This window comes from Euprymna scolopes, chromosome 14 (genome assembly GCF_053919585.1).
Source record: "Euprymna scolopes isolate OS-2025 chromosome 14, ASM5391958v1, whole genome shotgun sequence".
Lineage (NCBI taxonomy): Eukaryota > Metazoa > Mollusca > Cephalopoda > Sepiida > Sepiolidae > Euprymna > Euprymna scolopes.
The window spans coordinates 85,775,480-85,789,586 of NC_136495.1; the positions used below are offsets into that span (position 1 = coordinate 85,775,480).

Below are 14,107 nucleotides of genomic sequence, written 5' to 3' on the forward strand. Positions count from 1 at the left end.
CAACAACAATAAAATGTAATTGTTTTGAACTCGTGAAAATGGGGCAGATATGAACAGAGAAAGGACTTCAAAGGAAAAGAAGAATTACACAAAATCTTAGATTATTTGTTGGGGTAGAGCAGAGTTTGTTTTTCTTTAAGCACCAAAAAAAAAAAAAAAAATCTTTGAATCGGATCAAACCATTTCCATCCGATTGAAAGATTTCTTTTTTTTTTTTTTTCCACAGGGCGCAAAAGAGGATTTTTCCTCTCATTACAAATAAACAAACATACAATATAAGATCAAACATCTTTAGGTTTTTAAAAATATTTTTGCAACACAATTGAAGACAACCTTATAATTTAACAAGATATACATTATTCTAATCAAGCATGATCTTAATAAAAAAAAAAAAAATGCTGTTGTTTTGGTTAACTTAACGCAACGAAGAAAAGTTTTATTTTTATTATCCACCCAGAATTTGTTCCCCCCCCCCCTTTCCCGACAAAATATTTCTTTCGGCAACTTTTACATTAAAATAATACAATTACAGAAAGAACATTTACAAAGAAATTAACAAATTTTGTTTTCATGCTTTTTAGCGAATTTACTCATAAAATAAAACCATTTTTAAAACTAATCATTTCGTTATAATTTAAGTGTTTGTGGTCTGTCAAGTAAGTTCAACAACTTGTTTTATTAATTCTAATCTTATGAAACTTATTCAGACTACAACAATAAACTATAAATATTAAATGTTTGTTATTAGTTGACGAAATTTCAACACGAGTACAAAAAACGTGGTAAAATTGTGACCCAGTTTTATGATACGGATGACCAGAAGAGACACATGTTAGGAATCAGATAATCTGTCATGTATGGAAAAAAAACAAAACAAAAAAAACTAACCGATAGTATTAAAATTAAAATAAAAAAGTACTATTTATTGCAAGCGTAAAATACTTGAAAAACTCAGATTTAATTTAATTTATTCTAACAGTCATTCGTAATTGATTGTACAGCTATGAATATTAAACAGACAAGAAGGAAAAGTTCGGCCAGTCTTAAATCAAATGGTTTCTGTTATTCGTTCGAAAGAGATTTGCAAAGTTATAAATCATAATGCATAGAAATTGTGATTTTTAGAGCAAGTATTGCTTTGGTCAAAACGAAATTTTTTTTTTATCAGTAGTACATGTTGTACATATTGTGTAATAGTAGCACAAATATAGAAGATTGAAAAAATAACTTAGCATTAAAAATGTCATAAAAAAATTAACATTTTGTCTGTTATTTATGTCTTAATTGGTGGATTGTTTTTAAATAAGTTACTTCATGGTCGGGAGAAAAAGAAAGCAGCCGGCGATCCGCCCTAAAACAAAGAAAGATTGAAAATTTTTAAAATGGTCATTATTATTGTAAATGAATGTTTTGATTTCAACTTTTGAAGCTGCATAAATAGTGTGATTCCAGAAGAAAAATCTCCGAAAGTGGATAAAAAGGTTAAATCATATTGAAAGAAAGAAAAACAAAAACACACTTGAAACAAAAAGTAGGAAAAGCAAAAAAGATCGCGAGCCTGGTTTTTTGTTTGTTTGTCCCCCCCCCTTTTTTTTTTTTTTTTGATCATCTTTAAAAGAGTGCGATCCATGGCTTTTGAAAACACCTTTTCAGTGAAGTAACAATAATGAGTAAGAAGATAATTTGCGAACTTACATTGGGCCAGATTTGTACTTTGTATTCATGGTGATTGGCTATGGGAATCAACCAGCAATGGACAACGAATCACCATTTAATGCAAGATTTCTGCTGGTCGGCCATTGGTGCTGATCCACTGACTTACACTTCCTCCCTCCGAGAAAGCCAAACCTTTTTTTTCTCCGGGGGTGGGGGGGTATGTTGTCTTAAACCTCATCAAGAAACACGGAAAATATTTGAAACATTATCCAATGGAAAGAAGTTAGTTTTCCTTTTATCTTTTCTTTGAAAAAAAAGAGAAAGAAAACTGATTGACACCCGTTTCCCTAGTTTATGCGTTGTTTGAGAGGACGCATCTGCTAGTCTTTTATCGGGTCTTCCAGATAGGGGTCCTACCTTCCCCTCTCTTCGTGGCTGCTACTGCTGGCGGCCACTATGTGCTACAACCTTTTTACGTAAAAATAAATAAATAAATACTCTCCCTTCTAAGTTTATTTTAGTTCTCTTTTTGAAAAAAAAAAAAAATACCCGTGCCGAGACGGGGAATATTAATTTCCTATACAGAAAATCTCGACATTTCACCGTCTATCTGATGAACTCATTGACCTTTACTCGAGTAATCTTTGGGTCTTGATATCAAAGAAGTGACTCAACTCATTTGTTAAAAAAGAACAATGTCACACCACTTTTGTGCCCTCTTACTGTAATATTATTATCATTATTATCATTATTAGCATTATTATTATTATTATTATTATTATTAGCAATTGATACTAATTGCTACATTGCTACCATAAAAAGTTGTATCTCAACATTTGATGTTGACAATTATAACAAAGAATGATAGCAAGAAAGACAGACAAGAATATTTAAATATATATTTAAGTTTAAATATTTATTTTGAAGAAACGAAATAGTTAACATTCTCTCTTGTTATCAGGATGTTCAAAAAGGAAAAGAAATTAGTTATGTCTCTTGTTCTCAGGGTGTGCTGGAAATAAAGAAAATTAGTAATGTCTCTTGTTTTAAGAAGCAAACTCGAAAGAAAAGGAAAGTTAAAATTGTCCTTGACACTGTATTCTTATTGCGCTCGACACAAATGAGAAGAAAGTAATATTAGCAGGGTGATTGTATGAGTTGTATACTGGTGTAGCAGCCGACACTCGCTGCAATCACAGGCACGAGCTAATTCTCACCATTCGAGATTTGAAATCCATTTTGGCTTGTCCAATCACGTGATAGAGTATATAAAAGGTAAAATCTGAACCTCTCAACCCTCTTTGATCCTGCCTCTCCCCCAGGCTGAACGTGAGTACTACAAGCTAACATGGCAACCTTTCAAACTTCCATTTATTTCTATGTGCGGTACCCAAACAAACATTCTTTATCATGCTAAAGAACATACACACACACACACACACACACACACACACACACACACACATGACAACACGTGAACACACTGAAGACTTTGCCCTTTCTTTCTCTTTTAATTGGCTTCCTTTGTTCCGGTGACTACTAGCTATAAACACGTATGGTCTGAACTATTCTCTCCTTCAACAAGCCAGCAATATATTAATTCTATCTTTACACAAGAACACTTCAACCTACTAATCCGTTTCACTTTTGTACACTCTACTAACGAAGATAACAAATAAAGTTGCTTATTAATATAGAATGAAACTCCATTTCGTTGTCTCATCTCTATATTTTGTGACCCCGGAATACATAACCTTCAACAACAGCCTTATTTGTTATTTTCCTTAAGCTTAAAAACAACAACAAACTTTCAGTATCGCTACACGATGCCGAAGAATTTTTTTTTCCCTTTCAAAAATTTGGTTTGCCCGCATACTAGTCACAAACAAAACAAAGGAGCATTAAAAAAAAAAACTGCCAAAATACACTGACGAGCGAAAACAAACTTCAAATGTCGCTTACCCATCACTTGAGAATTTTCTAGAACAGTGTTCTAACACCGGACATTGTTTCCACCAAAAAGAAAAACAAAACATAATCACTAAACTTAAAACTAAAGCTGAAACATTTTCAAAGACATGTATCACATAAAAAAAACTAAAAACATTTTGACGGAAACGCATTTCACTAGAAATATTGAACACATTTTATTTGAAAATAACTGGATACGTTTCCCCGAAATGAACAAAACAAAACAAACTAAGAAAAAACACCTTTTCTTTCACAACGGCTACATATAAAAAACACCAGCCTCCAAAAAGAGTTAACACTTTCTTAGTGTACAAAAAATTCTAATATCTGGCCTGGACTTTCGCTGTTTCTCATGCTACCTTTTGCTATTACCAACTCCCTGCCTTTTACGCACACCACACATATTACAACGACAACAACAAAAACATGGGTCAACTCAACTCCATTTACACACATGGCGTTGCTACAAGAAACACTCCCCTTGCAAAATAACCTTGCAAAAAAAAATTCTTTCACTGAAAAGCAACAATTTTTTTCCACAGAAAAAATAAATAACTGTTGAGTCCAACTAAAATGTGTTACTGGCGACTAGCCATCCAAAACACTCTTCACAGAAGAACACACCCAAAACATTTTTTCACAACCTCCACCGAAGTAAACTCGTCAATAATCAATTCGTCGCTGATGTTTAGCAACAAGCAAATTAACAACTTCACATTCCACTGGAATCGTTCAAATTTTAAAAAAATATATTCAATTCTACGAAACAAATTTGAACACAGTTACAAGCATCAAGCCTCATGTTGACATAAAAACACAAATTTTACAAGCAACTGTCACGGACGGACATATTACAAAATCCTAACTACTACGAATTTTCTAAATTATAACTGACACACATAAAAGAACTTTCCTTTTATTTCAATAAACATTTTTTGTTTTTTTTTCTGAAAACATATCCAACAACCCCAGTCGACGCTTGCTACAATCACAGGCAGAAGCTAATTTTCACTATTCGAGATTTGAAATCCATTTTCTCCCTGGCTTGTCCAATCACAAGCCAGCTCTCTCTCATGTGACAGAGTATATAAAAGGCGAAATCTGAAACTCTTAACCCTCTTTGATCCTGACCCTACCGGGCAGCAAACATTAGCCTGGGGCTTTTGCCCCAGGCTGGACATGAGTACTACAAGCTAACATGGCGACCTTTCAAACTTCCATTTGTTTCCCTGTACGGTACCCAAATGAACATTCTTTATCATGCTAAAGAACATACACACACACACACACGACAACACGTTAACACACTGAAGACTTTGCCCTTTCTTTCTTCTTTAATCGGTTTCCTTTGTCCCGGCGACTACTAGCTATAAACATGTGTGGACTGAGCTGTTCTCTCCTCAGCAAGCTGGCAATATATTAATTCTATCTTTACATGAGAACACTTCAATCTACTAAACCAGTTCTCTCTTGTACGTATCTACTAATGAAGATAACAAATAAAGGTTGTTAGTATGAAACTCCATTGCATTGTCTCTTATTCTATATTTTGGTGAACCCGACGTGATATGAACATGCAACCCGATTCTGTTTTGTATTCTATATTTGGTATTGCAAGTTAATGGGATGCTGCTGCTATGGCGAAGAGAGAAACATCATCATCAGAGATGAAGAAAGGATAGTTCATGAGACACTTTTGGCTTCCTCGCTCACCAACTGCTGTTGTTAGTGTCAGTATTTATATGCTTGTGCACAGACCTAGTTGTAGACAGATTGACCCAAGTAAGTGAATTTTTATCCTCATTTGCTGGCTTGTTAATTCTGCCATGCTTGATCCAATGTGAGGGGGATTTCCACTTCCCAGAACTTGCATTTGTCTGTATCAAATGAAACTTGATATATCTGTGAATGAATTCAAACTAAGTTCGATATTTTTCTTTAAGTTATTTTGTCGATATATGTTGTGATCTGTTGTTGAAAGTAAAATGTTTTCTTTATCGAGCTTGATTATTTCCTCGCTTAAATGTGTTATGTTGAATTTTTCCTCGCCAGAATGAACTGGTGTTGTAATGAAAAGATGGACATAAAAAAAAATAGTTCCTGACACTTTAACATCAAACCGTGACTGGTCAGCATGACGATCACCATTACTGTTGGTAATTCATTATGTTTTGTATGGCTGCTGCTATCATCTGTAACATTATGAAGATTAAAATCAAGATATAATGTGACTAAACCTTATGTTATTATTATATTACTTATTCAAATTTTTATCTAAACATGATTTGGATTCTAGAAAAAATTATAAGCTTAAGGGATCTTCAGAAGCTAAAATTGAGGAAATCTTGCTTAATAACTACATATCAAATTTAATGCAAATCTGAAATAGTGCAATTCAATGCTAATCTGAAATAGTGGAATTTTTAAATGGGAGGTAAAACCTTTCAAATTAAACTGAAATTTGTGGAATATTTATTACTTGATGCTTGTTAAAAATTCACAACAATCAAAGGTATTTGAATTTTAAAAAAACCGTTTTGACAACCTTTTTTCCTCCTTTGTATAAAACTTTTAGCAGTTACATGACGAAAGATCTATTTTCCCTTGTACATTGTTGAGGTTTTTCCCCCATTTAAATAAGGGAAAAAATTTCGGGTTCGTTATAAAACAAGTGACAAGAAAGACGAACAAACAACGATGTCATTATATTGAACTTTTAGAACATAAAAAAGATGAGAATAAGAACAAGTTGGTTACAAAAAAGTTGGTTTTCTTGCGGCCTTACAGTTTCATCTTACTAACATTTCTCTTGTTTCATGTGGTTTTAATGGGAAGATTTGAAGTACTTGATTTGAATAAGATACTTCAGATTCACCCACATGCATAAACTACATGTTTGAAAAACACACTTATGAGGGTTGCAGCAGTTGTTGTAGATAGTAACTTGTGATGGGTTGTTTTCATCCAATCACAGAACATGTAACAAACAACTCCATTATAATAATTTTCAATAGTGTATTTACACTATTTTGTATAAGTTGTGATTTGGTTGGTGAAAACAGGCACCTCCAAACTTGCGCATTAATACACAGCTAATTAGCATATCATTAGCAAATAATCATTGCACATGTACATTTGTAACTTTGCCTAATTTCCTTCCAAATATAACAGTTTGAGTTGAGACATCATTATAGACAAATGTGTGTAATGAATAAACAAGAGGACGGTGATTTATAAACTTGCATTATTCCAGTTATTAACTACATACTACTACTATCACAGTAAAAAAAAAAGACCCAGATGTGAGTTGGTTTTCTTTAATTCAAGGGAAACTACTCCATCTAAACATTTTCTACATACTTTACACTCTTTACCCATAGTTCAGAATTTCTTGCTTGTTTATGTAACATAGTCTTTTAAATGTTTTGTTTTTTTTGTTTACTTCTTTCACTACATCTAATGGTTTTTCTTACTGAGGTTTCATGCTGGGTATCCACTATTCTATTTTTTAGTTCTTTGTCAGGGATCAAGCTATCTGGACTACTTGCATCCAAGGTCAGTGGGATCATCTAGATTTTGATTTCTTTTATGTGAGCTTATTTCAGTTTCCAAAGCTCTGAGTCTGGTTCTACTCATTTTTTACACAGTTCACATGTCACCTTATTACATGTTCCTAACTCTAGTTCAATTTCACATGACACTGGACCTGTCCATCTCTTGACCGGTGATATACTGGTGATCGTTTATGGTGTGTAGTTATAAGACAACAAGAAACAACTCAGTTTTGAACTTAAGGAGCTTTTCTCATGACTCATTTTCTTCATCCCTTCCTTTAAAATGCACTCATATCTTTTGGCCTGTAGAGGAATTTAGGCAAAGAACACCAGTTTAGATAGACACCAGAGAGGCTTATATCCTGCAATTTACATTGGATATCCAGCATGGACAGGAATCATCAACCACAGACGACACCATCAGAAAGGAGTCAGCGGACATGAAAGCTTGTTTCCTCCTACGGTGGGTTAAAACATATGAGGAGGAGAAATAGCTCTTCATCCTACCTTATATAGTAGAGTCAATCCATAAAAGTGAGAATCCTAATCCTACCTTATACGGTAAAGTCAATCCACAAAAGTGAAACAAGCACATTGGATTCTCAAGCAATCCCAAAACATATTCACGCATGCATATGGATGCCATTCAAGCCACCAAACGCTGTGCCAGCAGATATGACACGAGAAAGTTGCCCTGGAAAAAGAGACACAGTCAGACATGTCAGATGGTAGACATGTCAGATGGTCCGCCCATTTCAAGAACTTTGTGTTTGTGCGAATAAAATAAAAATAAATGTTTATTTTTCAGGTACTCTGTATTTGCGGGGGTGGGGGAAGTATTGTAGGGGAATTTGGGCAAAGAACACCGGTTTAGATAGACATCAAAGAATTGCTTCCCTTGGGACACACACACAGTCTTGGCTTGGAGAAGGGAAGCTGCGTTTACCTCCTGTGGGCATAGTTCCCATGAGAGACAGAGTAGAACTCTAACCACTTCTAAAGTGAGTACCAAATTATTGTTGTTGTGTATTGTGATGTTACATTATTCCTTACGTTTGTCAATTTGCAATAAATGTGTACTTTTGAACTATTTGCATTTATTAAGTATTTATGTTTGTTAATTATTTTTAGTTTCAGTGAATCAATCAACTATGAGACCTTTAATACTTACAGGCCAATCCATTTAAAGAAGTGTGTTTTGGTGATATGATATGTTGGATTCCTTATCTCAACTTAAAAGCTTGGAATTTTTCACAAACAAAAATGAATGACTTGTTTGTTACACTTACTTGGGATAATCCAGGAGTTACAAAACATCTTTGTAGGTTTTCCAGAGTGATGTTTGTGGTTACTGAGTTTGAACGTCTAGTCATTTACTGAACGTGTTCACTATTACAAGCAACATGTGACCTTTAAATGAGCCCACATAATCTATGTGGAGTCTGGACCACTTCTCTTCAGGAATTTCCCAAGGATGTAAAGGCGCGGTTGTTGGCATTTCCTCACCTTACATTCTATTTCCTGGTCTAATTTTCATCACCAATAATAGGTTCTGCTCAGTCCTTTCATTTTTACAATTCCTGAATGCCCCTCATGGAGCACCTCTATAAGTTCTTTCCACCCTTGTATGGTTATTATTACTTGCCTTCCCCACAGTAAGTATCCTACCAAAATTCTCAATTCATATCTTTTTGGTGCCAATCGTCTGTAGTAGGACACTTATCTAGCCATCCATTTTTTTTTTACAAGTTTTAGGAGTTTGTCATCTTTTGTTCACCTAATGATTTCTTGAAACAGGAGTTTGATCGAAGTATTCTAGCAGCATGATGTTCTTCTCTGGGATGGGCACTTTTTCCAGTTTTATAGGCCTTAGCAACCCACTCAACCTATCTGCATTTTTATTTTTTATTCCTTCCCAGTATTCTAGCTTGTATGCATATGGGATTATCGCCCAATGTTGAATTTTCGATGAACTGATCTCTGGGATTTTCTTATTTTCTTTAAAATATCCCAAGCACAGTTCATGGTCGGTATATAATGTGAAGGGCCTTCCATACAGACATTGGTGAAACTTTTTCACCTCCAAATCTACTGCCAATGCCTCCTTGTCAATTTGGGCATAATTTTTTTCTGCTGGTGCCAGAGTCCTTGATACAAAAGCTATTGGATTTTTGGATCCATCCTTCATGATGTGAGATAGTACAGATCCCACCCCATATGGAGAAGCGTCACATGCTCACATGCTACTGCCACTGGTTTATTTGGGTTGAACACATTTGGGAATTTCATTGTTCTTTGCTTCTTCCCATGCTTGTTTTTGTTTTGACGTCTACTCCCATTTTGCTTCTTTCTTCAATAACTGATGCAAAGGAGCCAAAATGTTTGAAATGTTCAAAATGTATTGATCATAGTAATTTATCATACACCAAAAAGCTTGTATCTTCTTTATTGATGTTGGGTGTGGTGCCTTATTGATAGATTTCACTTTCTCTTCTGCAGGTTTTATTTACGCTTAGATATAATAACTCAGGAACTAAAAATTTGTATTTTTCCCAGTTTAGTTGAATTCCAAATTTTTCTAACCTGTTCAAAATTTCCTCTAGCGTCTTTAAGTGTTTTTTTTTTGGGGGGGGGATGGGGCTGTCGGTAGAATGTCATCAATTCTAATAATTACGTTTCCAATACCCTGCAAAATATTTTCCATAGTTCTTTGGGTTGATTTAAACTGAAATTGCCTTTATTGATGATTGTTAATTTCCTTAATTTTTCATCCAGCAATAATTTCTGGTAGGCTTGGCTTGACTTAACTTGTTATTGGATTCACCTCCTCCCAATGTTGCATACAGATCTTTTATTTTCCGTATTGGATAATTATCTAATTTAGTGACTAAATTGGTTGTCACTTTATAATCACCACAAATCCACAGCAACTGATCCAATTTTAAAGTGGGTATCATTAAATTCAACTGATGAAATAATTGTTCCTTCTTTTTACAGTCTCCCTGTAATGCTTACAATTAAAGGTACATAATCCCAAAGAGTTATCTATCTATAAACATGCACAGTGAATAAATAAGGCTTGCTAGTCAGTTTAATGGTGATCGAGTTGTAGTCTACATATGTCTGTGTCTTATCCTTTTTCACAGCCGCTGTTCGTTGGAAAAAAATGAATAGACAAGTTGGAGAATCTATTCATTGCTCTGGACATCAACAATGACAAAAAAGGAAAGCAACTCTTTTTCATTATGCAGGAGATGAAGTTTTTGATATATTTTATAATTTCACAGACCAGCAAAGAGCAATAGGTGCAACCACCATTTCAGATGATGTCCAGAAGTATCGAATGAGTATGAAGCTACAAAAAAGTCGTTGACCGATTATTTTACACTTCAAAAAAATACTTTGTATGAAATTTTCAAGTTTCAATGGGCCATGCAGAACTCGGACAAAAGTCTAGACTCCTACCATGCATGGCTACAGACTCTGGCCTCCACATGCGATTTTGAAAATACCGCCCAGGACATCCTAGCCCAAATTCTACAGGGATGTATATCGTCTAAAGTTAGAAGAAAGGCTTTAAGAAACAATTCTACATTGAAACAAGTTCTGGATGAAGCTAGAGTGATTGAACAAGCTCATACACATGCTACAGACATGGAACGGAATGAATTACACATGCTTTATAGCATTGAGAACACCATGGGTCATATGCATAGGAACAGTGACAAAAAATACCAACAGTAGAAAAGACAATCGTTTTAGATCTTGGCAGCAAAATAGTCATCATGACACCTCGAATAACTGGCCGACAAGAGATCTGTTACTATTGTGGGTACTCTCCAATGCACCCGAATCAAGATATTTGTGGTCAATAGTGAAAATCAATTTAAGGTTCAACATGACAACCCTCATTCTAGACAAATTTCCCACAGTGTTTGATGGAAAAATGAGAAAAATTTTTTGGAGTCACCATCAATCTTTACATTGACTCCTCGGTTTCCCCAGTAGCACAGCTGTTATTGAAATGCGTGTCGCTAAATGTCTATTGTTGATTCTTCACTATCTGAACCCTAAGTTATGTTGTTGCGGTCTATTTATGTTATATTTATATCTAATTGTTGATATGCAGATGTGTGTGATACATGTATTTTGGACATACCTTAATTTCATGCATTATTGATATTGTCCACCTGGAATTCATCTTGTTCTTGGAGGAGAGACTGGAAACCTGTTTGGACGAATATTCACGCTGATTAGTTTTATGTAGTTTTTATTCACTTTCCAGGTGTCGATCGCAGAAGAATGGAAAGTGAATATCTTTGCTTGCGTGGTTAATTCTAGGTCTCCATTCTAAGACACCTCAGCCTCCTCCCCAGTGAAGGGGAGGGGGACCTGTTAAACTGTCTACTCTGCTCAACGTCCAAATTCCAACTCCAATTATTCTTCTTAGCTAACTAGAATCACATAACAGTCACATAGTTTCGTCAGCTGACCAGATACTTCCAGTAAACTTGTCTACGATATGATTTTACCATATTTTGACAATCTTTCAACATTCTTCACATTCATTTTTTGTCCATCTCTCCAGTTAGATAGATCGAGATGGATAGATCGAGATAGATAGATCGAGATGGATAGATCGAGATAGATAGATCGAGATGGATAGATACATAAATAACAAATACTTTCTTGTGTTCGACCTACTACCTAACACAGCAACACCACAGAATACCTTTCCACTTGAGGAAAGACGTGGAGATAGAATTAAAGCATTTCCAAGAAAAGTCATTGGACCTACCCCTTGGGTTAGCTCTGTTGTGATAGTTCTCCCAAAAAGTTTGCATGGACGAAGATTAATAAAGCAATCCAAGGATAAAACATCCAATGCCGACTGTGGATGATCTAATAGCAGACCTAAATGGTTCTACAGTATTCAGCAAGCTAGACCTCTCCAATGCATATCATCACCTAAAAATAGAAGAATCAAACAGGTACATAACGACATTTGCCACACATGCAGGCTTTTCTGCTACAAGCGTTTAGTTTTTGGAGTAAATGCAGCTCCTGAACTCTTCCAAAAAGCAATCTTAGACCTCCTTAGAGACATCCCAGGAGTAAAAAAACCTATCGGATGATATCATAATCTACGGATGTGACCAGACATCGCATTGAGGATCACACTGAAATGCCTACAAGAAGTGGGAGCCAAGCTGAATAGAGAAAAATTTATTTTCTCTGTGTGGAAACTAATCTTCTTCAGACACATTTTCAGTGAAAATGGAATATCACCTGACCAGTGGCGGCTCGTGCCTGGTGCTGTGGAACTGCAGCACCCCCAAGTCATTTCTACTCATTATTATCGATACACGTTAAAAAGAACACGTTTATTTTTTTTGCTTTCTATGTGATAATGTATCATTTTATGTATATATATATATATATATATATATATATATATATATATATATATATATATATATATAATTATTTTTTTACTATAATAATTAATTAAATACCTACAGACACTAGTGTTTCATCCTTTCGGGATTCTTCAGTGCAGGGTGTCACGATTACTACCAGTCGAACGATTCGAACCCCGCGACACGAAACATCTCTGGCTCGATTAGCGGAGGCCGTATCCATTCGGCTACCATTAACCGTGTGAAATAGCGTTGAATTTTAAACATTTTAATTTAAATGTTCATTACGTCAGACAGACAGTGATCAAATCGTTATACGATGATCTACGCATACGAGCTATATATATATATATATATAATATATATATAATCCTGAAGCTTAATGTCGATAATTGTCCCCATACTCATATAAGCATAAAAGCAAAACTTTGCTTGGAGCTGCGAAATTCACAGTTACACATTCTTAGTGAACTTTGCTTGTGTGCATGGCCGATCTAGACGGCAAATATGAGCCAATTTGGAACTGTAGTTTTCGCAGTTCCAAACGCTCGTAAAATGCGGTGCTTGCGCGTTTTCGCTTATTTTTTTTTAAGAGGCTTGTTTACAAATGTTTTCTTTTTATTATTATTAAAAAGTGTAACGTGTTCTTGTAAATAAAATCTCCACCTTAAAAAAAAATTCACACACTTTAAAATGCGATTTAAGCAGACAAAAATATACAATATGCCAAACATTTTTTTAATTAAAAGTGTTTGGGCTACCAACGCGACTAATGTTATTTTTGTTTTTTACCTATATGGCTTATTTTGTTTGTGTTTTTAAGTAATTTGAAATCTATTTACTTTGTAGTAGTTAAACTTTACAGAATAAAAAGTATTTACATTAAAGCGAAGAAAATTTTATTTTTAAAATACATTTTAGTTAGAAATGTTTTTACCTTATATATATATATATATATATATATATATGTATATATAAATATATATATATACATATATATACACACACACACATATATATGTACACACACATGTATATACACACATATATATATATACACACACATATATATATATACACACACATATATATCAGGCGTTGAACGGCTTCTTTTCTTAATTTCAACTTTATCATGGAGAGACAGCTGTGAAAACTCAATCTGTTGAAGTTCACTTACTGTCGCAGAAGTTATTTCTTGCAAGGAGGCCATGGTTAAATTCTGTTTATATATACACACATATATATATATATACACACACACACATATATATACACACACATATATACACACATATATATACACATATATACACACGTTATATATACACACATATATATACACACATATATATGCACACACATATATATATACACATATATATACGCACATATATATACACACACACATATATACACACACACATATATATATATACACACACATATATATATACACACGCACATATATATATACACACATATATATACACATGCACATATATATAT

The 14,107-nt window shown here is 34.3% G+C and overlaps 1 protein-coding gene across 2 annotated transcripts in view; it reads right to left on the reverse strand.

Moving 5' to 3' along the window:
- Positions 1 to 2,087, reverse strand: part of LOC145293142 (nuclear transcription factor Y subunit alpha-like) — a 160,267-nt gene extending 158,180 nt beyond the window's left edge. The window contains exon 1 of one of the 2 annotated variants that reach the window (XM_080139556.1): positions 1,696 to 2,087. The gene's annotated coding sequence lies outside the window, so the exon portion shown is untranslated. The remainder of the gene's footprint in view (positions 1 to 1,695) is intronic. The other variant, XM_080139557.1, reaches the window with a different exon arrangement.
- Positions 2,088 to 14,107: the final 12,020 nt, after the last annotated feature.